We start from the raw sequence: 27,226 nt of genomic DNA, 5'->3' as shown, positions 1-27,226 counted from the left end.
AGACTACGTGCTGTGCAGCACTGTACATCCTGGTTAGGTAATAACTAAAACGCTAAAGAAAAGATCATGACAATAATAATAATAATAATGATGATGATGATGATAATGATAAAAATAAAATGATGTAATTGGAAAAATCTCTCATGTTACCTTTGCTTAGTCTGAGCAATTTAGAGAAAAACTCCCAGTTCCCAAATGTTGGATTGGGAAAGAAACTCCCAGGCAGCAAAACTGGAGGCATAGTTATCATTTATTTAATAATGGAGTTGCTTTTGGGGGAAAAAGAGGAGATGCTTCAGATTTAAAACATTAAAGTTGCCTGAAGCACAGAGTGAGTGAAATGGTGATAATGTGGAACTCTGGGTTTGACTCTTTGCAGGTGTAAGGGGAGTAAAGGCTTGCTTGCTTTTTCAGCCATTTATAAAAGCATCCCTGATTTCTTCATGAGTGTTTCCCAAATGCCACGATTTTAATCCCAATTCAGAAAGAATGTCACTGTTTTTCAGAAAGGGATTAGACCTAATGAAAGCTTTTCTGCTGATTTTGATAGGATTTTGAAAAAAACCCAGAAGATAATAAGCTCTGACCACTATATTTTCTCGTTTGCTCTTGTAGTAGTAACACTGCTCTCCCTAAAAATTGCAAGATGATCTGGGACCTCATCCAACTCATGCTGAAGTCCTTCCACTCAAATAGAATCCTTGGTGAAAAATATTAGACGTGATTACTCGGTAAATATAACGTCTTGTCCGTTACGGGTCTTTCAGTTACTCTTGCATTTGTTCCAAAGCTTGGTACAGGATGCTTAGGAGAATGGCACAGTATAACAGGCCTTTGTTTGAATTCTATCCTTTTTACTTTGCAGGGTTTTTTTAATATAAAAAAAGGAGCAGGAAATTTATGAAAATGCAGGCCATGTCAACATAGTTCAATTTCTCAACTTGTCAGCTTGTCTCAGTTCTAACTGGAAGAGCCTGAAGAAGGCCCTATGGCCAACTTGTCAGCTCTAATCTACCCTTCTACTCTTAGCGGATATTTTATTAACACTTTTTAAGACTGTTTTTTATTTATTTTGCAGACTACATGCTGAGGCAGCAGCCAGTTTGTTTCTCTTCAACTTTCTCTCTTCTTCCTCTCTGCTGCATGAGAAAGAGGTTGGCTCTTCTGCCATCAGAGTCCACAAATCACGGCAAAAGGGATTGTTGCAGTTTTCATAAATGTGGTGTTACTTGAAAATTATAGACTGCAACTGCTTATTGCAGTTCTGTGCACTGGCTGTAAATTGGGCCCTGTATCTTTCTGGTGACAGTCATTCCTGCAACAGGCCTTTTAGGAAATTGGAAGGGAAATTAAACAAGAGCAAGGGGTAGCTTTCCTTTTATCTTTGACATGCCTTCCTGAAATCCTTATCTGTTATATTCAGGCAGAGATGTTACTGAATCGGTGGTGGATTTAGATGTTGTCTGTTTCTGAGACTACAGACTGCTGATCCTGCACACTCTTTGAGGCAGATGTGTTGACCGGGTCTAGATACACATGAAATTTTATGAATGATGGACCAAGATGACATGGCACCAATGGAACGTGTTATTTCTCCATATTCACTGTTCATTCATTTATAAATCGGCTTTCTCAAGCCCAATTAAAAGGATTGAGCTGAACATGCTGTGGCCATAGGTAGGGAATGGTTTGCAGAGAAGAGTGAGTGGTCTGTAAAGGAAAGCTACATGTTGCCTTCATTTCTCTGGCACAGGAGATAAACATAAATGAACTGAAGGCTCTGTTGTCCCCTTTGTTGGCTGTCTGCACCATGGATCCAGGCATGCAGGAGCAAACTAGTCTGCCTGCTTGCTTGCCCACTCCTTGCAGGACGGACATGGAGGCAGGAAGAACCGTGATTGCTCAGCTTATTCACTGGCCTAATTGCCCGCGCCAGTGCATGGGATGGTAGGTGGTTCATAGAAAACTAATGAACTGTTATCCCACCTTCCCATCCTGTACGAGGAAGGGAACTGCAAATGTAAGGTGCGTTTCTGAGGCTCAGTGCCTTCTCGAGGTGATGCATCTTACTCACCACCCTATGTGCTGGGATGTGCCCAGTCCTAATCCAGCCCTGCAGTCCTGGCCTTCCTTCAAGTTTGGTTTGATGGGAAGGGCTCCTCACCTAACCTTACCTTTCTCTTCACCACAGAACTTGCCTGAAATGAACTCTGTGTTGACACTCACACAGGCAAAAAGCCTCTGTCTGGAAAGGCCTTTTTATATCTGTTCTGCAGACGAAGAACACATGTTAATTCTGGCTATGGCAGATCCTCTAGGCCCACACCTCTGACACACCCAATATAAAGAGAGTTTAAACAAGCACTTACCCTTAAGGGTGGGAGGGATGCTCAGTTTTATCACCTTACCACACCCCAGATGCAGTCCTGGTTTCCTCCAGGCCCTGTTAGAGCAACCAGGTTCTTTCCCTGTGTGCGGTAAGTGGCCCCTGTGCTGCGGTTTGTGTCACCAGTCTCTTGCTCCAGAATACTCCCTGCTGCAAGAAAACTGTAGGGCACAAAAGCACCGTCTTGCACAGGCTGGAGAGAATCAGCCAGTGCTACGAATATATCCAATGATGGATTTAGCACCCTCATGCGTCTCAGACCAAACCAGAAACCTGACCTTGAAACACCTGTGCCTCTCCAGCATTCCTGGTGTTAGTGCCAGTGGAACAATGCCTTACCTAAAACACAGCATGACAAACCCTCAGACACGCCTGGTGAGAACTGGCACAGATCCCTGGTTGTACTAACCACTCTGCCAGGGCAAAGCCTTTCTCACTCGCTATGCCATGTTGAAAGAGGCACGAGCAAATTAAAAGGCACTGTTAAAAACACTGATTTCGTTAGCTTTGCTATTAGTATTGCTTTTGATTATTCTGAAGGATAGATCCGTAGAAACCAGATTTGCTTTTGATCTTTAATACCACGTGCTTACTTTTCACTAAGCCCAGACAAGGAAAACCTATAACTCAATTTCACTTTTGTCTGCACCCTATTTGTTTTCATGTACGAGCACAGTGCTGAAATGTTCAGGCTGTAGATGATGCCAAGGAAAGCTGAAGTCCAAACCGAGAAGCTGCTTTCACAGGAATTTAGAAAAACAAATGCAGAAAGCTTTCTGTTGCTCATTTTATTTCATTTTTAATAAATTAAATTTTGGGTCAACTCAACCTGACAGTGTTTATGTAAATAAAAATGCAACAGTTATGGGAGTGAGAGCTGAACCTTAAATCAGAGGAGGAGGAGACTTTGATTAGTATTTGGCTAGGAAGAGGGAAAGCGTCTAAAGCAAGAGGATTTGAAGGCCGTGCCATGTTCCCACTGAAGTGGGTATAAATTTTATCAGTGCCTTTGAAGGAAGTAGAATCAGACTGTAAATTAGAGATTCTGCATTACTTTATAAGTCTTTACTCAAATCTCATGCTTCTAGCTAACTTCAGTTTTTAGCTAGAGAGCTAACTGGAGGGGTTATTTGGAGTTGCCTTAAACCTATATGCTGCTAAATGATTTACTGGATATCTAGATACCTATAATCCTGGAATTAGACCTACTGGGATATAAATCCCTGAAACTCACAAGCAGTTAAATAAGGACGAAAAGGAAAAAGAAAAACCCATCTAATCCTTTCCATGCTAAGGTACATAATAGCACAAAATTGGAAAAATCCGTCTTCCACACCGAATAAAGAGTGATTACAAATGAAGGCAAGAACATTATCGAAAAATATTAGGAGCTGGAGAAGTACTGTGATCAAATAGAGCAACAAACAATTCCTGAAAGAAAGGGAAACTGCATAAATATCATGTATGCATCTTAAAGGGTCTGCACTGACGCTAAGTAGAGCTCCTTTTGTACGCGCTCTTATCAAAATTCTTAGTGAACCTAATTCCATACCTTTATTGAAAAGTTTTCCTTTTTCTGTGCCAGGAGAGCATATGCACAGCTCTCATAAGGAGAGCAAAACCATGGGCTGGATTTGCTAAGGCCTGTGAAACTACTGCCTTACTGTGAGCAGACTGGGACTGAATTGCCTGAGATGGAAATCTAAGTTTGCCTCCAAAACCTACTGTGGGCAGGAGAAGACTACCTAAGGACTTCAGTGGCCCAAGAACCAAGCCGCGTTAGTATCCTCGTTGCTCTGTGTTCTCTGCTCCAGGTGGGCTGGTAATACAGTTCTCATTTTAGACAGCCAAACTTGGGAATGAGATCCACAGTTCTGGCTGCATGGTGCAGGAGGTGAACTGACCACATAGCAGGGGTAAATACAACTGCGTGTGGGTAGTGGAGCCACAAAAACTGATTTGGAAGGACCTCAGCGTGATTCAATGCTGATACAAAATACTGCACAGTGCTGAAGCAATGAGGAAAGAAAGTTTAAGCTTATATAGTGGTCCTTTGCACAGCTGTCGCTGAAAGGGGGCAAACGATGTTCATTTGATAGAGCGTGTGAGGCAGCGTGCATGGCAGTATCTCTTAGAACAAGGGTTATTGTATTCACTGCAGTTATCCTGTGGGAAAGGAAGTAATATGCTTCCATCCTAATTCCTGAAGTGTTCCTGGAAGAGCCAACTGATGAACTGACTGTGGTACTTCCAGTACCTCGTCTGGTCATTCTGAAATTGATTTCACAAATATTTCATGTGTGTCAGGTGGGCCAATGAGGAAGAGAAGAAATCTAAGAACAATTGATTCTACCCTTGCTCTGCTATATATCCTCATCGCCTTAATATTGCAGAAGCCGGGCTACGTCCTGCAGTCCTGATGCTAAGTAGTTAGAAGCAATTCCCTCAATAAGGCGACTTGCATGTGAATAATGACAAATACTGCAGGATCTGGCCCTGCACCGCTACTGTGTAAACGAGATTTTGTACAAATAGTCACATTCATGTGCAACCAGTGGATGTATTGCTTTGATCATTTAACAAAACGAGCAGAGGCAGGTAATTAATTGTGGCTAGTAAGTATTTGCCCAGTATTCACAAGTAGGAGCGGATCATGGTTATTCTGCCTCTGGGGCTATCTCTGCATAATTTCCTTTGTTTGGTAACATAATGCGCATTCCAGACGCCAGGAAAAAGTCATATAATCCCTTTATGGTGGAACCTGTGTGTTTACTAATACCCACGTACAATTTGTGTGAACGTATTTGCAGCCAGTTTCTGCCCGCTTACCTGGGTTGCGCATCCGTGCAGGAGGAGCAGTGGGCACCTGCCCGTTTCAGGAGGCAGTAATAAGCCTTGGCCAGAGGCGGTGTGCTAAAATCATGTGCTTCCCAAACTGTTCCAAATCTCACGGCAATTTCATGTGTTTTGCCCTTCAACAGATGATTTATGTTAGGGAGTTGTGGAGTCAGCATTTCCCTTGATAAATTTCATTCTACAGCAGGCATTATTGAAATGGAGAAGTTACTGGGCTCACGGACCGGAGTTTCTCGTGTACCACGCTGCAAGGTGCGTGTCCTCCTGCCCTGGCGCCTTAGCTTTATTCACTGGAGGCTGGCTATTCTGCGAGCCCGGAGGATACGTAGCAAAGCCACTGCTGACTCCAGCCCTTCTGAAACTTGCTGATAGGTCAAAAGAGCTTCCTTAGAGATTTTTTTTTTTCTTGGAGATGCACATTTTAAGTGCTCCTCCAACAAATACCAACGAGAGCAAAAGCAGATAAATGTTAAGCTTCCTTTGCATTCCACAAGAGGTCCCAGCTGGTCTTTCTCTTCCAGCGGCAACCCTGGGGCAGAAGGCAATGCTTTTTATTTCCTCTCGCAGTATGCAAAACAAAACCTTAATAAGGCTTGACATAGCTGTTCTTCTCCATGTGTAGTTTAGGGGGCTTTCCCTAAAAATCTCACTGGATGCAGGGTGGCCTAAGACTTTCTAAGCACTTTGGCTGAAATTCTATTCAAAGTTTTATCACAGGGCTTTGCACATGGATGAATTTCAACCATGGTTTCTGTTTCACCTATATTACTGATTTTTAAGGCCAGCAGGAACCATTATAATCATCTTGGCTGACTCCCATAAGCCAGAGGATTTTACCTAGTGATTCCTCCATTGAGCTTGTGGTAGAGCTAGAGCACATAGTTTAGAAATACATTCAACCTTGACTTAAAAACTCAAGTGACAGGGAGTTTACCCTCGATAGTTTACTACCTGTCCTGGCTTGTTCTTGCAGATCAATTATCTGACTTACAGAGTTTAGGCTGTACAAGAAGAGGAAGCAAAATATAATGGTGTCTCCCTCCACAACCCCCGTGTTACCTCAGATGAGACTAAGAATTGCATATATTGACATTTCTTTTTTTACAAATCCGTGCACAAGTATTTTCAGAATTTCAAAGAAATAGCGCATTAAAACAAGACACCCTGAGAACTGGAGCTTTTTCTTTAAAATATTTGCAGTGAAGTTCCTATATGTTACACAAAACCATAATTTTTCTGGCAGTTGAAGTGCTTCTTTATTTATATACTTGGAGGCTTCATTCTGGGAAGTAGTGAAGTTGAAAGAAATTGATGCTGTTTAGCAAGCCAACACAGAACTAAAAGCTGACAATTTGCTTTCAAAGAAAAAAATGTCGTGTGTGCTGAAAAAGCGTCTTCATCTGTTGGTTGTGCTGCAGTCAACCTCTGCCTAATTAGACCTGTAGCCTTGTTATCCAGTCAAACCCCTGTGAGCTTGTCCTTCTGAAAGTTTGTTGAGACCATTGCACTCATTACTATGTTGATAAATGGGGTCCCAATATTCAGATTTCATGCCTCACCTTGTGTTTGTTTGCTCATTAGGGGAGCACACGGCACGAGCTGTAGAGCAGTGGTCTCAACCTTTCCTGACCCCTTTGGCAACAGTGTTTTGGCAAGCAGCAAGCTCCCGGCAACATCTTCTTTTGCCTTCCCTGTTAACTTGGAGCATTGTGGAAGCGTTTCCTCTTGTCGCAGGGCATGCTGAAGGGCTCCTTGGGTGGCATGTTGGCTCTAAGCTGTGAGAGCAAGCCTGTGCTCTCACTACTAGTCATCTTTCAAGTGCACAAACAGGGGGCAGGGTACCAAAAAGTTACGTAGCATTAGAAAAGTCCAGGTTAAGGTCCTGTGATAATGAAATAAAGGTTGCCTGTAGTAGCAATCGTTCTCTTTAGTTGTTTCTTTTTTTCTTTTTACTACTCTGTAAATGTCTATCAAAGTTCAGAAGGGAAGCCTATACTAAGAGGCATGGTGAAGAAAACCTTATCAGCTGGAGCCTAAGTTAATATTTGCCCATTTATTTAAGACTTTGCTGGTGGATGAGAAGAATAATTGCATCAATAGCAATTGATTAGCCATTAATATCTGTAACAGCTGTTAAGCCACTGCGAACTTGTAAATGGGATAACTGGTATAAAAAAGCAGAGGAGAGGCCATTTTAATGCAACAAACGTGTAGAAACCCTCACCAGGAGGTGGTCAGGAGCACAAGAGTGTTCTTCTGCAGGTGCTGCTACTGCATCTGTATGACATGCAGAGCCCTTAAAAGGGAAGCCAGGTAGCAAGTGTTTTCCTAAATTTCCCCTGTATCAAATCATAGAAATCATAGAAAATTTGTGATAACAGGAAGTGTTCTGAAAAAAATTATCAGCCCCATTTTTGACTGGATCAATTGTAATGATTTCTTTGGGAATTTTAAGCCTCTCTGATTTTTTAGTCCAATTTTTACTGAATGAAAATTTCCTTCTGAGAAATAGAACATCTTTGGACTACACAAACTGGAACTGAATTCAGGTGTCTTGGTGTTTCATTGGCAAGAAATAAAAGAAAAAAAAATTACATCCTTTGTAGGTTTATCCATCACCTAAACATAGAATATTTAAATATTTAGCTGATATTGGGACTATAACCTTTCTGTGTCATTAATAAGGAGCATTTTACATGTTATGTAGGGTACTTGCTTTTAAAATGTTGTTATTTACTAATACAGTTGTTCTCTATGCTTATATTAGAGAATATATGAATCACCACGTGATGCTAATTCATTTTTAATGAGATGTAAATGTCAAAATGTACATACATACGTACACAAAGAAGTCTCTAGGACAGAAGAGCACATTAACCATAGCTAACTGGTAAAGGTGAGAAAAATAGTCTTCATGTGGAAATAAGAAATCAGAGGGAAAACCCCCTCTCCTTTGCGTTTGATTTCAGGATTGATATATGCCTTAGATGATGTCGGAACAAGATTTCATTGCCTCTGAAAATGTTCACTGCTGGCAATAGACAGCCCTATCCTCCAGTTCCACAACAAAAGTCCCATTGATCCTACCGGGACTGTGATCCTACCCGGTGTGTGTTGGTCTGTGAGATACACAGTGCAGTTCTTCTGCAGGTGTGATTCTCTTTGACCCATTCAGATGACAATAAGTGAGAACTTTCCCAAGGCTCCAATTATTTCCATCTGGTAAAGGAAGGATGCACTTGACACAGGTGTCTACTGGCCTTTTCAACTCTAAATGGCCAATCTCCAACTGGCTCAATGGGGGGACTATTCACACAGGAAGGGGAAACATCCCTGTGTGCACACTTCCTTTCACAGCTAATACTCATGCCACAAAGAACCTGTCTGAGACGTTTCAACATGCTTCAGATTCAATTGTTTAGAGAAAAAGTTCGATGCAGATATTTGCTGCCCATTTTGTCTTAAACAGCCTGCAAGAGCTGGCTATCATGTGCACTAAACTCTGAAATCAGTAGTCCCAAAGCAATGTTCTCTATTTTTTAATTTTAAGCTGAAAAAAAACCCCAGCATGCTCTAGCTTTGCTTCTCAGTTTTTGCTCTTTCATTTATTTTTTTTCCTAACAGGGACAAGCCTTAAGCACAGGTGGCTGCTGTGGTTTGTTCTTTCTGCTGATAGCTATTGACCTGCCAACTGGCTATTCTCTTGGTAATAGTAAACAGGTTCCTAATGGTTAAACTTCCTTCCATTTAAATTCTGTAGTCCAAAAATAATCTAGTATTTTATTAGCCAGGGAACATATTATTAAACACATACATCATTCTTACCAGACTGTACCTCTGTAAACCTAAGTAGTTTTAAGTCAATATTTTAGGTGTTCTTGGTTTTTTCTTTTAAAAATTTTGGGATAGGACTCCAAACAATGGAGATTAAAAAGTTAATTGAGTGATTGGTGTGTAAGTAGAAGGCCTGGGAGCTAGAAGCTATACACAATTTTGACAGTGTGTTTGAAACTACATGAGAAAGAGTATCTGACAAGTAGCAGGCTCCTTGCTGGTTATGATAGACTCAGAAGTCAATAGTTGATTTCAAGGGGCATATTTCTCTGGATTATCTTGGTTTATATGAGTTATGACACCTAGATTTTTTATTTTTTGCTATTTACTTTACTTGTTTAAATTGTAAAAATCCATCATACTTTCTCAACTATTGAAAGACGGGCAAGATCTTCCTGGCATCAGCTAGATGACCCCTTGAGTTAACTGATTATGAAAGTATCAGAGCTTCATATGTTAATGTTATCTGGGCAAGACCCCTTCTGGTGTAGCCAAACCATATGGATTTTATATCTCAGTCGGTACATGGGAAAACGATGTTATTTACTCCAGGATATGGTAATGCTCTCATTGACTTTCTGAATCTTTGTGAATGAGTGTTAATGTTCGTGGAGTTGACAGACTGCTATCACAGGCTCGGCCGAAGTACAATCCAGCAGGCTCTGGTCAAGCTCTTGCACACGCTGCTCTGCCAAAGGACTTCAGCCTTCACCTACAACACCCTTGTTTTTCCATTACTAAGACTTTCCTAAACACACAGAGCCAAAGAGACATATTAACACATGCATGCATGCCAGAAGGCACAGTATTTCTCTGTGACCAGGAAGCACACTCGTTTAACAATGGATAGAGCTATCCATGTTTGTTTTTCATCTGAGTTAATCATAGCCACCTTAGTTAATACCATTTAGGTCACCTCATACATTATTCAAGTGAACTGTAGCTGGCCAGTGTGTCCAAATGTCCTTTTCCTGCAACGATGGGAAAAGACAGCTTTACTTTTCCTCTCTTTTCCTCATTTGGACGTCAGACAAGGACAATCCTGTCCTATTGTGCTCTTTTTGAAAGGTCTGCAGGTTCAGCATGGGTGGCCCCACTCATCTGGACATCCCCTTGCATGGCTAAAAATCCATGTGTTATTACAATCAGTAACTTCTACCATCGACATGGCTGCTGCTTCTCTTCAGTGAAAATGTCATTCCCTTTGTTTTTCAGAATATGTCCCTACTCTGCCTTGAGGGAGATGTATTTTTCTACCTTTCTACCTAACAAAAAAAAAAAAAAAAAGGATTTTCTGGATTGGTCAGTTCTTGCAACAATCCGTGGCCACAAATGGGTAGTCTCGTTTCTCCATGGAGAAGAAGGCTCAAGGGGAGGTAGTGAACTAAACGGCATGAAGATCAAGTGGCCTAATCTAGAAATGAGGTCTGGGCCAAAGTGTGGTTGTGTTGGTTTTTATTTCTTTGGAAACCTTTAAAGACAAAAGGCTACTTATTCTAAAATCTTTCTTTTTTTTCTGAGAAATTATAATGTGTTTGGGAATTTTCTTTGTTCTTTTTCAAGAGGTGTTTTTCAAAATCCAAATTTTTTAGTAATTTGTGATATAGAACCCCTCCCCAATCCATATAAAATTTAAAGTGTATTTCTGTTTTTTTAGTATAAATCCAAAGTTTTCAGGCCACATGAGCCCTTCCTCTGCATAATGAAAGTGAAACCCAATGGGGAGAAGTAGAGAAGAGAGGAAACATGGACATAATTTGTTTGGGGATGGGAGAGCAGCTCCAGAGAAGGGACTACTCCAGAAACCTTACCCTTGCCAAGTGTCCCTGTAGCAGGGCTCTTCCTCCTGAAGCCATCCATCACATAGCACTGTTTTTCACTGCTTCTCTTGCAGGGGTTGTGCTGGGAGGGTCCCTCACCGTTGAGTTGAGGAAGGTAAACACAATGTTGAGTTGCGTGGCTTCTACCTTAAAACTCTGCATGGAATTTGGGAGCTCTGTGGGGCACCCAGCACTGCTCGTTAGCCTGTCCTTACATCTCAGCAGCAGCCTGGCCAGACCTCTGCTCTTGGCCAGACCTCTGCTCTTTGTGCCTCTGCTATGCCCCAAACACCACAGGCACAAATAATTTTGGATAAGTCTGTACTGAAGTTTGATTTAATAAATCCCTCTAATAAATGCAACAAAGGAACAGAAAGATCCCTTTGGTGGCTGAGCCAGCTTAAATGAGCAGAATGCTTTATAATTAACAATCCAGCGGTTCACTTCACATGCTTGGCTTTATAAAGAGCGAAGTGAAAAATACTTTTAAAGCATTCAGAGATATCTTTATTTTAAAGGAGTATAGAAATGCTGTTATATCCAGTGACCACCACCAACGATCATAAGGCCATACAGCTCTAGGTCACTCTCACAAAATGGTTGCCAATATTTTCTCAGCAAACTCTCTATCGATTGCATAAATACAGTACAGTACCCATGAGGTAGCGTTGACCTGTCACATAGTAAAGATGTGGCAAGCCCCATAATTCATTACCAGTTGGAAATAGAACATCATTGGAGAGATAAGGATAACAATGACTTTCCATCCAATGATAAATTACTAGCAGCTGCATTATTTTCCCTCACTTATATATGGCTCTCTTTATTGAATTTAGCTTGAGATAAATAAATGATCTGCCAGGAGCCTGGTTAATATTACTTCTCTGGGACCCATTTCAGACCCAACTAGGCTTTTGCTGATAATATCTTTAAGCTTTTCAGTAGGGAGAGACATAACATTTGTTTCTGACAAGAACCCTATGTCGCCTTATCTGTTTCATTTGAGAGGCCGTCGACCTCAGCTTCTTTAGTTAAAATGAGAGCTTTACTGTAGAGGCTAAGTTCTTGAACTTGACTCTCTTCTTACAATGAGATTATATGTCCTGGTTGTAAATTTGAAGCCACACATGATATACAGTTATTCTTAGCATTTCCTGTTGATCACAGGGTGGTATTGATTGCCCTGCTTTTGAATCTTTCTCCTATTGGTTTGAAAAGGAATTCCATCTTTTTTATATTATTATTTTTCACCCCGCGATAATCTGCGAGCTTGTCAATACACATTTATATTTAACTTCATGCGTTTGTTCCATTTGAAAATGACAGTGTTTTTTCACAACCTCTCCCTCCTCCTTCCATCTTAGAAAAGGCAGCTTAACAAACACATATCCACTTGGTTAAAAAATAAAAAGGCCAGTCTAAGAACAAAAGATTAACTCTTTCTGTGAATCAACATGCCAAGGAAGGCACTTGAATTCCTGAAACTCTTTTTATTACCATTAATAATTTATCTACCGCTCCAGTGATTCTAGCCTTTGCAGATATGGTTGGAACAGACAAGGCAGGGAGGGGATGGAACAGAGGTGTGAGGCAGCAGGCATAATCAGCCTGTGCGGCATTCCTGCAGTAACTGTTTGGATACCTCAAATGTGGTATTTTTGTTATTTCTGGGAAACCCTATCATCAGCTTATAGATTAAAATCAGACAGTTGCCATTTTTCATACAGTGTGAATTAGAGGAAATTAAACCCAACCACTTCTGATAAATCCTCTCATAAATATACTAGCTGGTGGTGTTAAATATAAGTCCAGCCACAGTTTGATTCACATTATGGAGAACAAAGAAGAAGTTCTGTCTATTTTAACACTCTATCATCATTATTGTTATTTATACTATAGTAATGCCTAAAGGCTCCAGCTGAGTTTGGAGCCCCCATCTGCTAAATGCATAATCAGACTTGCCGTGAAAGAGTTTGCAATAGGAATAGGACAGAAAGAAAAGGGAAAGAACTATTATACCTTCCTATCCCTTTTACTTTACAGCTAGGAAACTGAGGCACAAAGAAGGAAAGCATTTTGCTCAAGGCAGTGAGGAAGATCTTCAGCAAGGTTGGCAACTCCCAAGAGATCATCTGAGTTTCTGCCAAGTGTCTTGATGTAAGATCATTTTCTACAGTTTTTTTGGGGGGTCACCTGTCTCCTTTACGCTTTCCCACTAGGCAAAAGTTAGAAGATAAAATGGGAATATAACAATAAATCTCTTTTATCTGATGTTAGAAGAATTCGTGGTTAGGAAAAAAGGCACACCCTAAATAGCATCTTGCATAGATTTGTGTAAGAGAAGATACAATCTGTGTGCATATTAATTTTAATTTGAAAAATGTCTTGTCTTGAAACGAAATAAGGAAAATTTGCCTTTTTATATAATAGGAGTAGTTTTGGCATATACCGGTCATTTCCCTTGTCAAATCAGAAGATTAAAAAAATATTGCACAATGCTCCTAAAAGACAGAAAGATTAATATTTATTAAATCAGAAAAATAGGATAGTCATGTGACACACAGTCTGTGTCAGCCAGAACCATTTCTTGTTTATCTTGAGAGACTGACAGGATCTTCTCACCAATAATTATTAGCTAAACTCTTCAGAAATTAATTTCACATACAATCACAAACACAGCCAGCAGGAAAAAAAAAGGATGGCGGATATCAAATAAATTATTTGCTGCCAATGAATGATAATGCATTTTCCATTTCTGCTGTGCTGCCATTCTAATGTTTCCTCGAGTACCCTGAAAGTATCAGGATGAGATTCACACACTCGCACAAAGCCCAGTTAAAGAGGCTTCATGCAGAGCTTTCCACGGAAGACTGAATTAACTCTTCTGCCCTTGTGTATACATGATGTGTGAGCAAAGGGAGGGGAGGAGGACTGCAGCAGGATGCTAATGTTGTAGTAGTCCTCAGAGCAAGCTGGGACAACATTTCCAGGGGTTTCTGACCACAGATTCCAGTAGCTTTACTCACCAGATCTTCTGTGTGATGTCCTATTTGGGCCTGGAGGTGTATGGATTGCTTCTTGGAGGGGTGACATCATTAGACACCCCTCACTTGTAGCCCAACTGTGTCATAGCAGCAGGAAAAGGCCATACGTATCACTGGAAAAGTTTAGTCTCTGGTGGATCGTTTTTACTAAGATCCCTGTGCAGTGGTGGGTAAACACAGCCTCTCCATTTTGTGAGCCTGGAGACCAGAATACGGAAGTGACTTGACCAACATCTAGGGAGACTCAACTGGGAATAAAACCCTTTTGGACTTGATTAATAGAACACCCTTCCTTTCCCTTGCTAAGAAGTGACTGCTTTTTCCTATAGTACGGGCGGTGACTCTGTATTACCAGCCATGTGGCATTCATCTGTTGCGCTGTACTTTGTTCGCTCTGCCTTGGAGGACTCCCGATCCATATTGCCTTTTCCACAGAATTGGTTTTTCTACACAAACCATGTCTGTTACACGAAGTGGTTTCTTCATCTACTGTGAGGCTACAAGAGCATTTAATCTTTAGCGTGCTGCTGAGAGGTTTTACAGCATTGCTGTCAGTACATCTTTGACAAGGATCTTTTGCAAACTTTGGCAGAGGAAGTGTAGCTTCTGTATCTACCTCTAAATCTAGTTTGGTTCAGCTGAACCACAGACTCCTTGTTTTTTGACACTTAGTCAGCCTCAACTCTGTCCACCTGTGTGCAGGAACACTGCAGTAACTTCCTTCCTAGTCATCACATGTCATCTTTGCAGGCAATTAGACCCAGGCTTACGCTTGTCTTTGGTGATGATAATAATCCCTTCTGGAGTCACCACGTTTACAGCTGAGTTACAATAACAGATCACACCAGTGCTCCCTAGTTCACTTCAGTGTAAGGTGTGCAGAGTTAACCTGCGTTCTTCAGTGGTGGTTCACGAAGAGTGGTGTGGTTCTAGTCATTTGGAGTGTTATTCATAGGGGCCTGGGCCAAGGCCAACAACTCAATTCACGTTATTGGCTGAGCAAGAATAACGCCACTGATGTGGACCTTGTCATAAATTCGCAGCCTCTGTGCCTATGCCACGAGCTGTCCAGACCAGCCTTTTAAAGACCGATTGTATCTGCGTTCTGGTTGCTAAAATTGTTTGGGGTTTTGTTATTTCAACTCTGTGGTCTCAGAGGAGCAAATTCCTCAATAATTTTGCTTTCTCATCAGCCAAAGGCACCACTCCATGCTATGCACTAACAAGGCTGGAGAACAAGGCTGTCTTTAAATGAAAAAGCCCTGCCTTTTCCTCCTCGCATTTGTACAAGTTAAACATGACTTCTTGCTTCTGTCATTCATCCTATTAAGAAAACCCCAGACTGCCAAGTGCAACCTCATTTGCCAGTTTCTAGGGGATGGCAAGCATTTATACCTGAATCATAAACCCTGAAGGAAGGGCCTTATCTGATGTGGTATACCAGGCTTAATGGGCTCGTATATGCAGCTGCATCACCTTGGGTAAGAACTTCAACAGAGCCTCTTATAAATAGCATGCCTGATGTTACATGCATTATGCCGAAGGACACAGGTGTTTATATTTACAGACTTAGTGCTTAACTGCTTTAAGTGGTTCTTTGGTGGTAGGATCTAATTGAGCAATATTCTAAACTGGTTTGATTCGGTTTGAAATTCCAGCTTTGCAGCAAGATTTTGGATCAAATGCAGTTTGACCAGTTATCATTGTCTCTCAGCCTTACTTGTAGGATGGAGATGCATTAATGTGTTGATGATGTAAGGGTGAAGGAAGACTTTCTTCACTTGTAGCCATTACTGCTGAACAAGTTGTTCTGATGATTTACCCAGAAGGCCCTAAGTGTCCTTATAAATGTAAAATTTCCTTTTTTTTTCTCCTTGAGCAGATGGAAGACTTAGATGGAAAGGAATAAAACCATAATTTGCCAGAACCCTCAATTAATCATAATCAAGTTTGTGCATGTTATATTCTACAAGGGTAACAACAATGAAACACAGGGAGAAAAGGATGCTTTCCTCAGGCAATTCTGAAGACATAAAAGCAATAAAGAAGCATACTTCAAAATAATGTGGAGATATATGACTGCACTAAATAAAAATGCTTCTTTAACGTACTGTAAAAATAAAGATGTTTAGTTAGTTTATCATTCTTGTTACAAACGCGAATTCATCCCCTGGACTACGCCATTGGCTCTGAAGGCATCCAAAGGATGGTTGGGGCTCACTATTTTCTGTAATTACTTAAACATTGTTTCATTTGTTAAAGTGCTAACTAGACTATTCCTTCTTTTTACTCCTAGGTAATATATGGGACACCTTGATCCCGCAGATACACATTTTTTACTTTTACATTACATTTAAGCCATTTTTTTAATCGGGTGTAGTGAGAGGAATGGCTTGCTTATTAGTTTGCATGAGTCACATCCAAACTTGTGAAAATACGTTTTTTAAACTAGTTTTGCAAATAGCAACACATGTTAATGGAAAGCAACCCCACTCCCCAAATCCTCACTCGATTCACTTGGGAACATTCAAAACCAGTGAGATTCATTTCTGCAGCCTCATTCAACCATTGCAATGAGCAAATGAAACAATTGTTTTATTTGTGAGAGGAGATTATCCCTTGAAGGCAGATAGAAGGATACTGCCTACAGTACCCCATTTGCAGGCACAAAGAGCGCATAGTCAATTTTTGGCAATGATACTGAAGCTATTAGTTTTGGATATGAGTTCACTGATGTTCAGTGCTGTAGATTTCCAGTTCGTTCATGAAGGGCCTTTAAAATTACACACAGAGCTTCATTAATTGCCTCAGAAAAGAAGCAACAAATATCAGGCCCTTAAAGTGTATGTGCACAGAATGGCCATTGATTTCAATGAATATTCCCCACTGGAGGACTGATCCTACATCCTGGGAAGGCAACCACAGCTTTTCCATTAGTTGGAGCAAGCACTGCCTCAACATACAAGGGGTTTTGCAGGATCAGGCCCCATTAGCTGCTATCTGGTTTTCTATCTAGTTATCTAATTATCTATATACATGGTTTTTATATATATATACAGACACATGTATATAAATAATTCTGATTCAGTGTGTAAAAAGTGTAACAGCTATTGTTTTAACTCAAATTGAAAACCTATACAAGATGCCAAAGGCAGGGTCTTTCAAAAGAAAGAAATAGAAATTCAGCTTTGTGATCTTGAAGGGTCTTTTTTTGTCCTTTCTCCATTTGATAGAGTAGTGCCTGAACATTTGTTCTACAACTATCCATAAAGGAGAATTTCCTATGCCTTCATTGCAAACGGCACAACCCCATGTGATCCCTGATCACAACAAATTGATTTATTTAAATAAAAATAATGATCTTCTTTCCTTTCTCCAGCCCCAGCAGCAAAATCCCATGTAACCCTGATCAGCAAATTGATATACTTATCTTCTTTTGCCCTCCTTTCTCGAACCCAAACAATACCACCCTGATCCCCAAGTAATAAGAAAATGATTTATGCAAACAAAAATAATTATCTTGCTTTGCTCTCCACCCTCTAACTGTATAATCTCAGCAGCTCCTTGTTTAACAAATTGATTTATTTAAATTAAACAAATGGTGATCTCCTTTTGACCTCTGTAGAGCACCTCTATGGCAGACTCCTGCCGCTGCCACCACCTTACCCATATGGTTAGAAGGATGTATTTTAAAATATAACAGCATTTCTAACTAACCTTGATACTTTGTGATTACTTTAATCAAAGCTCACGGAAGCTCTGTTACAGTGCCATGAAATTAGGACACATCTCTTCGGACAAATAATAAAAGTAAGTTAAATGTACCTTCCTCCATATCTTTTATGGCAGGGATAGTTGTTCGTTTAATTCCCCAGGCGGAGCTCTACAGAGGGTGGCTGCATGCAGTTTGTCTACACCTGCCTCTCCCACTGTGCTGCCCATAAGTGTCTTTGCAGATGGAGCTCTAAAGCATTGGCAAACTCAGTGCACAAATATGTCCTACACCACCTCACCTAAACCACTGACAGAGCCATCTAGTGCCAGCCTGCTCCGTGACAAACACCAGCAACAGCTGATGGATGGGATCATGAACTCCAAGGGTTTCATCCATTACATCTTAAGGATCTGTCAAAGCACGGTTTGTATTGTAAGGACTCTGGCCCTATCACCCACAAAACTTTCATAGGCAAGAAGAGAGGCAAAGTCCTGCTTAAGAACTGTTGGTAAGATCTTTTCGTAAAAATGTTCCATGTTAGATAGTCCTGAAGGTATACAAATACATCTATACGTATATGTATGTGTGTATTTTTGACTGTGCTGGTTTTATTTAAGATTGTATTTTCTGTGCTGTCCAACCAGTATCTCTGTTTTGTGCAGCTGCTACTTAAACATTCATTTTGGCATTATACAGAATACATAATTATATGTGCCATAAGCAAAAGTGCAAATAGTCCCACTTAACACCTAATCATATGATATCTGTTGTGAAACGCTGGCGAAGGAGCCAACAGATATGACTGTTACTTTGCTGCTAGCTCTGGTTCTTTGGAGGCGAGTACGGACTGCAGCTGGAATTTGGCATAGATGGAAGAGGGATTAAGTGATAGTGGGAGCCTGAGTGTATTGTATATAGAAACATTCTTTCCTCGACCAGTTTCTGTGGTGTGTAATACTCTGAGCAGGACATTGGTGTTAACCAGTCTTCCAGACTTTGAAATATTCTGGTTTTTTGCAGTTCATTCACACTATATGTCTGCTTTGGTTTCAGACCTGCTTGTGTTCTCTGACAGAAGACAGTGACATGACAAAAGGTTCTTACTGTTACATTCAATAATTGATTCTCCTGGATGGATTGTGACTCCCCAAAGGTTGCAAAGAGAGGTAAGAATGATTGCACAGCATCAAAAACATTAGTTCCTTCCAAAGCCAGGAAGTTTTCACTCCCTTGAATCCTTCCCCTTCAGGGTCTAGCGCTCTTTGTGACTCTCTGGAAATGCATGGGAAAATCATTAAGAGAGAGTGGTTTTATTAACAAATAATTTTCTTCTTGCTTTTTCAGTAATTTTAAGTGGGTTTTGTAATGTTGAACACTGAATTGGGAATCACCAAGTGAAAAACCTGGTTGTGTCCATTTATACGATTGCCACAAGCTCTCCAAAGGAAATCCAAGGGAAAGGGGAGAACATTGCAAAAACTGGTCAAGAAGTTGCAAAGTAGAAATAAAGATACCTCTGAAGCTTCTCAAATCCCACCTTTTTTTTTTCTATTTTAAATATTTTTTTTTTTCTGCCAAAAGCCAAATAATTGAGGGTTTTGTATCTGAACACCTTTGGAGATATAGTCTCAAAATATACTTGGATATTTGTTTCAGAAAATTCAATTTCATGGAGCATTGGGCTCTGATCCTCACCTTGCATTACCTTTACTCCTGACTTGCAAAAGTAAGAGTGAGATGAGCCTCAGACTATAAGATTAAGCAAAAAAGTTCCAGTAGGAAAAAATCTTGTTCTGAAATTATACATGGAACATTATAGCTGCAGCCTTTTAAAAAATTTGGTCCTTTCTGTTGGCTTGCCAGAGAGGCAAGTGTTTCTCCTGCAGATGGGTTGGAATTAGTAGAACATGAAGTAATGTCAATGGTACTGGTAAGAGGATTAAACAGCAGTTCTGATGTTATTGAACGGTTTGCAGAGACCGTATTAAACAGCCACGTCAGTCCACAGGTCAGCCCTGCAGCTCTGCTGCTGAGCAAACACGGATGCAGAGTCGCCTTTCGTGGTCATCATTTCATGCCTTTGACATACGTTAGGCTCTTGGCACTCAGTGGCGTATTTACAGCCTGAGCATTGAAGATTCCTTTTTTTACATCATTAGTGGACACCGACGTCTGAATAGGTAGTAAAAGGAAAAAGCAGGAGCTCAGGACACTGGGGATGGACTCCAGTGCAATACAAACAAATAAGGGAAAAATTAGGCTGCTAGAAATTTCCCTGATGAAACACTGGGGGCGTTTTCAGTTGCTGACAAAAATTCTCCTTAAGAATCCAGTCGGTTTTAAATCTCTTTTTCTTTTGGGTTGATCTTCTCTGTATTTTGCCAAAGCTGCCTATGAAGTTGCAGTGGTTGAATTGCACAAGGCGAGCGGAGTTCAGCTCATGTCAGCACTGCCAGGCCTCTGTGCTTGTTCAAAGTTTGTGCAAATCTGCTGGGACTACAAATTGGCCAGAAGAAATTGAGGGAACAGTCTGTCTTACAATATTCCTGTTCCTTTTCTATTCCAACAGAAACTTTGGCAGTTCTTTAACATTTTCCTCAGTTTTTTGTTTGTCTGAAACCAGGAGGCAGAAATGAAGAAAATAAATAAAGCAACTATGTGATAAGCAGGGGGGTTTTATACACACATAATGCATATTCTTATGTGTGTGTGGCAAGAACATGGTGGGACAGATTCTTCTTGTTTATCTGAATGATTTTACCTGGCTCAATCCTGAAAACTCGTGCAGTTTTCAAATATAGATACAAATACAGATAAGCTATGTGTCAAGGTAGAGTTCCTGAATGTGAAGGTTATTGACAAAGAATTCCTATAGAAAGGAGAAGATAAATCAGCTGATAAATTACAGAGCCTTTGGTCAATAATTGTTTAATATGATGCAAATTTTAAGTGAAATTTCCAGCATACAACTGCTCCACGTGTAGCCACTTCTTCCTGCTAGAGGAAATAAACATGCAACCAGAGAGTGTAGCAATGAATTACATTCAACCTCAGAAATGCTTTAGCATGTCTTCAAGAGCGGCTGCCTGCTTCAGTGATGGATTATAACTTAGCATGGTATCCCACAGGCATGGCAAGGTATTTATGTAGTGTTCTGATCGCTCAGACACTTGGAACAAATGTACAGTCAGTACTAACAGAAATCAGAGTATCACTATCTCCCACTTTATTTCATTTATTTATATTTAGCAAGTGCTGGAATATTACAAACCACCAAGCGCCACTGTAGCTGGAATATAGTTTCCAAAGCTTATTTACAGTAGCTCTTACTCACAATGGGTAATGGTATATTACTCCATAAGTAGTTCCATTGATTTCAGGGGGTCCATTAGAGAGTGGTTCCATTCCTTCTATAGCTCAGTATATCTCAGTTTGGTCCCATGTTTGAAATATAGGAAGAGCTGCTTTACTGCTATGTTCTTAAATGTATGAACAGTTTGAAAAAAGCCCTACCCCTAGCCCTCACCATTTTGCTAATAATAGTGCAAAACACTGATGTGGCTGGTGGGATGCTGGGTTTGCAATACTTCATTGTGTTGCAGAGAACAATGCTACAAGCTCTTCAGTTAGTATGTAGATGGATATGCATTCCATGTGCTGTTTTCAGCTCCATACTTAAACCAAGCTGGAATTCCAAAGAGAAAAGAAAACGCTGAGATTCACATCAGTAGCAAAGAATGTCAGGTGATGTTGATTTAAAGAAAACATTAATCAATCCAGATTTGCTTGGAACTGGGCCCAGGTTCACTCAACAGGTTGGTGAACCTTAGCAAATCTTTCTGTGAATCTGTTCTGTGTTTTGACTTTGTAATGTGATCTGAAATCATCTGAGTTTCATGTGGTTTTGTTGTGTGCGTTTTGGAACGCTTGTGGGGCGAATCCAGGGAAACACAGAGATGCTACATTTTGCATGATGCGGTAAGGTAAGCAGTATTTCACTCTTACTGACGCTCCCTGATACCACATTGAACAATGGTGTTGATGCTGTCAGCATAGTTTTAAAAGAGGAGACAATCACTGTCTGTCAGTGTTCTTGTGTCTGCAGTAGTCTTTGTTTCAGAGCCAAGAGACAGTCTTCAAATTGTATCCTAAATAATGGTATCTTGAATTTTGGACAGTTATTTTCTTTTTCCCTGCGTCTGGCAAATGTCAGAATTTTTACTGCGTAGGCAGGTACTGGAGTTGTGAAGAGGCTGTTAGGTTTCTTGATGTATACTGGTTTGAAGAAGTTACATAGTGCTAGAAAAGATTAGGATTTTATTTTGAGCCTGTGGATGAACAACTTGTGTTTTAACTTCACTTGGTTTGCATCTGAATTCATAAATAAGTGTACCCAGCCTCCATAGCTGAATATAAAGTATTTCAGATCCATCTACTCCAATCAGGTCAAAAATATGATGAGGTGACATTTTCTATTCATTTTATTTCTAGTCCAAGCTAGAACCCAGAGCAGTAGAGATGTGAGACACTCAGCACAAGAAACAAAATCTGATTCATCAGAGGATGCCAAATTTTTCATTCTGTTTCAGAGTGAGCAACAGAATCATTTTGCTGGAGTCGGGATTTTGGAGAGAAAGGCTGTTGGGAGGAGCTATTTATTTTTTTACGCTGATTTACTGCCTCATAATTGAGACACATTTGTAGATCAGTGTTATGACAGGTAGCTCAGAGAAAAAGGAGAAGGGTTCGTAGAGGATGGGTCAGTGAGTGTAACTTAATGGCCTGGCATATATGCAAGGTCAGACCAGATAATTTAACCGTCTCTTCTGGCCTTAAACTTGAGGAATCTCTGAAGAAGGAAAAATCAAAATCTGCAAAAGTAGTAAGTAAGAAAAAAATGTAACAGGCTGGAGTGTCCTTCAATGCCCCCAAGGTTCTGCCCCCCCTAAACCATCAAACAGACTGTGGGACAGCCACAAACGGAATGGTCCTGCCAATCCATTCAGAAGGATAGTAGGAAGGAAGAACAGTTTGCCAATAATATTCAGGTTGAAGCTGACATCTCTATTCTCTTCTAGAAGAGTGGTGTTTGCACCCACTTGTATCATTGCATTTTTCCACTAAGGTTGTCTCACTTATTTAACTTGACACACGGAGCACCCCTCGGAGGTCTTTGAGATTCAAAGCAGCATTGGAAGTGACAGCCCAGATAACGTAGGTAATCATATCGGACCTTGTGGGACTGCTCTGACTACTTTTTAATTGGTAATTCCAAGTTTCTGTAATAAATTTATTTCTTAATTATATACGCCTTGTCATACATGGTAGCTAATGATTACCACTAGTTTAAGTTTGCAGCCTAGAAGACATCCTCCTCCCTACCATATAATCATGATTTTCCTTCCAAATTAAGATTTTCTGGGAAAGAAAATGAACAAAACCCGCCCATTAAATCCAATTCCTTCCAAATAAAGGAAGTTAAATTTAAGGTACTAAATTAGGTAAGTGATTTTAATTAGCTGATCATTTCAGGAAGATCATAAAACATTTAAATAACACTGAAGTTATGTATATTTAAGCAGTTTTATGGAGAATTAAAGTCTTAAATGGTAAATTTAAAATGTAAATACAAAAGTCAATGGAGGAATGTTAATTGCTTTTCCTAAGTTTCTCACATGGCCTGGGATGTTATGAGAGGTATCAAGAATTACATTCATAGTAATAATGTGCCCAATCCAAAGCTTATTAAAGTCCTTGGAATTTTTCCACGGATTTTAGCAGTCATTGTGTGAAAAAAACAAATGTCTAACTTCCAGTGCTGTGGAAGTCACTTATATGCCAAAATTATATATGCGTTGTCAATATTCTAAAATAACTGTTTCTAGTTTAAGCTTCCTTTTAGAAGCCAAGAAATTTAAACTGACCTTAAGAACTTACCCAGTTCCTTTTTAAGCAGATAGAATTACATTTGCAATAACAGACCTTTTACACCATCAGATTAGTTTACATCAAAAGAAAAACTTGAATAGTAGGAGAAGCTGCTATGATTGGACAACAAAACATGTCAGCAAATTGGATTATCACAAATATGAATTCTCACATGCCTGTCCATAGCTCAGTAATGCTCTTACATTGTTTTTTATTTAAATAGATCAAAATAAAACTTAATTTTTCAGTTTGATAATAACCAAATACATAAAGTTTCAAAGTAATGAAATTAAAATCAGGGATAGTAAGGCTGAAAAGTCATGATACATGCATTTGTATAAATTCCTCATTGCAAACCACTTGGAAATGAATATCCCATTGAAGAAGGAGCATAGAAAGTGGACCTCAACAGAAGGTTACCTTGATTCCCTGAAACTATTTGCTCTTCTGGCAGAGTGTGAAAGAACCATGGCCACAACTCCTCCTCCTCTGAATGGAAGTGGTAGCCTTCCAAGCAAGCATTTTACTCCGTGTAGACATAGCAATCACATTTCAGGGGCAACTGTTCCTCCAGCAGCCAAGAAGAAGTGGGCTTGCCATTGTCTGGTTTTCCTTGTTACTGAACTGTTGTATGTGCGAGTAACAGATACTTTAAGGGACTAGTAGTTCCCAATGCCCAAGGAAAAAAGCAAGAAGAAACATTTTTTTTTTCTCTAGAAATTTACCCGTACCCCTGGAACGATTTATTTCAGAATTAAGTAGTAGATTAGAAAGTGCAATGTTTTTTTTTTATACCGTCAGTAGTGAGACAAGTTCCGGTGCTGTTTATAGTAAAGAGATGTCCTGGTGCAGACACATGTGCCTGCTCCGCCGGCAGGTAACCTGGGGTGAGGCGAAGCAGTGCCCACATGTCCTGGGTTTCAGTGGCTGGCGGAGGCGATGCCCGACCTTAAAGGCTGGACACAGCCACCACGGGCGTTTCTGGGAGCGGGGCGTGCGTGCGTGGCGGTAGTTCGGCCTTACGGAGAAGCCACCCTGCCAGTCCTGGCAGAAGCGCTACGTGAGAGAAGGGGTGAAGCCAGTGGAAACCCGGTCTGTTCTTTTTCTTCAAAGCGTATAACATCCACATTACGCACGGTCTGAGGCACGCGATCTAGGACGTTGCTATGCCTCTGTTTCTTCAGCTGTTGGATGGGGATATTATTATGCTCTTGTCTCGGATACTGAGAGGGTTAATTAATTATGTTTATGAAACCCTTTGAGATTCTCAGATGAAAGGTGGCTTTAGAATTGGTAGGTGTTATTATAAGAAAAAAGAATGATTTTATTGCTTCATGTTAATGGTTAACATCTGCACCACAAAACCTGCTTGATCACATAAAGATTCTGCTAAGCATTTAATCCTAATTTGCAGGCTGATGCATATTCATTTTATTTAGAAGATTAATTTAGTCATCAAAGGTTAATCTGCCTCGGGTTTGTAATTAGACAGAGCAGTGACTTGGCGTCTCTGGGCTCACCCAGGTTGCGCTGGGTTTTCTGAGTGGGCAGGGCTGTAACTGTCACCAGTTTTCACTCCCAACTAGCGCTCGGAGAAGGCTTAATTTTTGGAGAAGGTAAACGGCGAGTGGTAAAAGCCTTGGCCAGTTTGAAGATTAAAAATAAAAGGAGAAGCACAAGCAGATGAACAACCCGCATAGTGAATCTCAGAATGCTGGTTTAATTCATCCCTGGCAGGTTTACTCAATGAGATGGCAGGGGATTAAGCGAGAGGGTTTTTCATATGTCTATGTAAAAACGATTAACAGATTTCACAATGCTTTGCTGTATGCATCCTGCCCCCCTTTCAAAATTAATGATTAGCGGTGTGCAGAAAGTTTCTGAAATGAAAGATTGTGAGGCTTTCTGCTGAAAATATCAAATTTTAACTTTTAGCTGGTGTTAGGAGACACTGTTAGGAAGTTATACAATATGACCTGTAGCTGCTTGTCCCCCTGAAAATTAAGACTTTTGCGCTCAAGGTTGGATCCTTTAATCAAAAGTCACTAAAGAAAGTGTGGTCCTTGTAGAGAATAAAAATAATGTTTCCTTTGCAGGTACACCAGAAGGCATCTTTAATTACTGTTTATAAAGCTGGCTGTTACTTAAGTGTGAAGGATTATTAGTGGCATGGTATTGTCTTTTGAAGTCGGGAAGAACAGTTGCTGCGTCTTTGTCATGTCCTCACCTTCCCCCTGTTGCAAAGGAGGGTGATATAAGAGGGTGTGCACCGCACGCTGCTGTGCTTCAGCGACGTTGTTAGACAGCGGGGCGGCCTCCAGCTGCAGACACAAAATGGGTGATGGGAGGCCAGGGTGACACGGAACGTGCTCATCCTCACCCTACTAGCGTGTCTGTGAAAATGCTGTCGGGGGAGGTAGGGTTGTCGAAGGGCAGCTGTGTGCCGTGGGGATCCAGCTCATGCTGGGTTGGACGTGGGAAGTTCAGTCTGGTAGATAAGACTGGGAAATGGCAGGTGAAAACCTTGCAAATGGAAAATTTGTCTTAAAAATAGTGGTTTGCCCAATGAGAAATCAATATGTGCTGCAAAATAAGTACTGTAAAAGAAAATCATGATACTAGAATTTGGGAAGTTGGCCAAACTTTTACATTTCAGTGCAGCTTGGCTTTGGTTGAGTTCAGAATCCAGATTCCAGGGGGTTTTTGCTTTTTTTCTTTTTCCCAGCGCAGTTCTCACATCTCTATTATGATTTGCCAGTTTTCCCCTCCTCGTTCTGGTGCAGAACCTCAGAAGCATCCAAGAAGGGATTCTGGAGACCATGAACAGTTCTTAATTAAGAACAGCCCCAAATCAAGTTAAGTGCCAGCTTGACTATCAGAATATAAATGAAACTCTTTTATTAAAGCATTGTATTTTAATTATTATGACGAACAAGTGGCTTAACATGAAAAAGCTTTTAACATAGCAGTTATTTGCCTGATAGCTGATAAGTTAATTTTGGATGGATGATTACAGCTATGGCTTCTTATCTTCTTCGCTTTCATTTTTACTTGATCTAATGACTGTTCACTGATTTTCATTTGGACTTGAGGTGAACTTCTAATTCAATTGTTAAACTCAGATTGGTTGAGTCCTGTTACTGAAATCAGATTTCCTATTTCCAGTTTAAAAGTCTGGAGAAGTTTTCTTGGTGTTTTGAAGGAAGTTAAAAGTGTTTTGGACTGACGATTTGCAAAGCTAGGAGCTGTTTGCAGGGTGTCCCATTACTAGTCAACTGTAAGCACTTGTCACTTTGTTCTTTACAGTGAAGATAACCAGCCATGCAATGAGAGTACGTGCTGGCAATTCACTACAACTGGGGGAGAAAAACCCCAAGCAGCAAGAATGCATGTCGCTCTAAGCAGATATTGAAAAACAATGTTAGTTACTGTTACATCGTTCAAGCCCTTCCCTTCTAGCCAAGAGACACAGAGACGAATTAAACACACACGTTTGCCACAGATTTTAGACTGTTTCTGCTGTCTTAGTTGTCCCCTCAACGTGAACCTTTAGTGTCTTCACTTGCATCTTAATCTTGAGCTGATTTGTATGAATGGTAGATAGGTACCACTAAAATGTGGATCGTGAGCTTCATCTGTCATC

This window comes from Pelecanus crispus, chromosome 8, assembly GCF_030463565.1.
Source record: "Pelecanus crispus isolate bPelCri1 chromosome 8, bPelCri1.pri, whole genome shotgun sequence".
Lineage (NCBI taxonomy): Eukaryota > Metazoa > Chordata > Aves > Pelecaniformes > Pelecanidae > Pelecanus > Pelecanus crispus.
Note: the sequence above shows the minus strand (reverse complement) of the source record.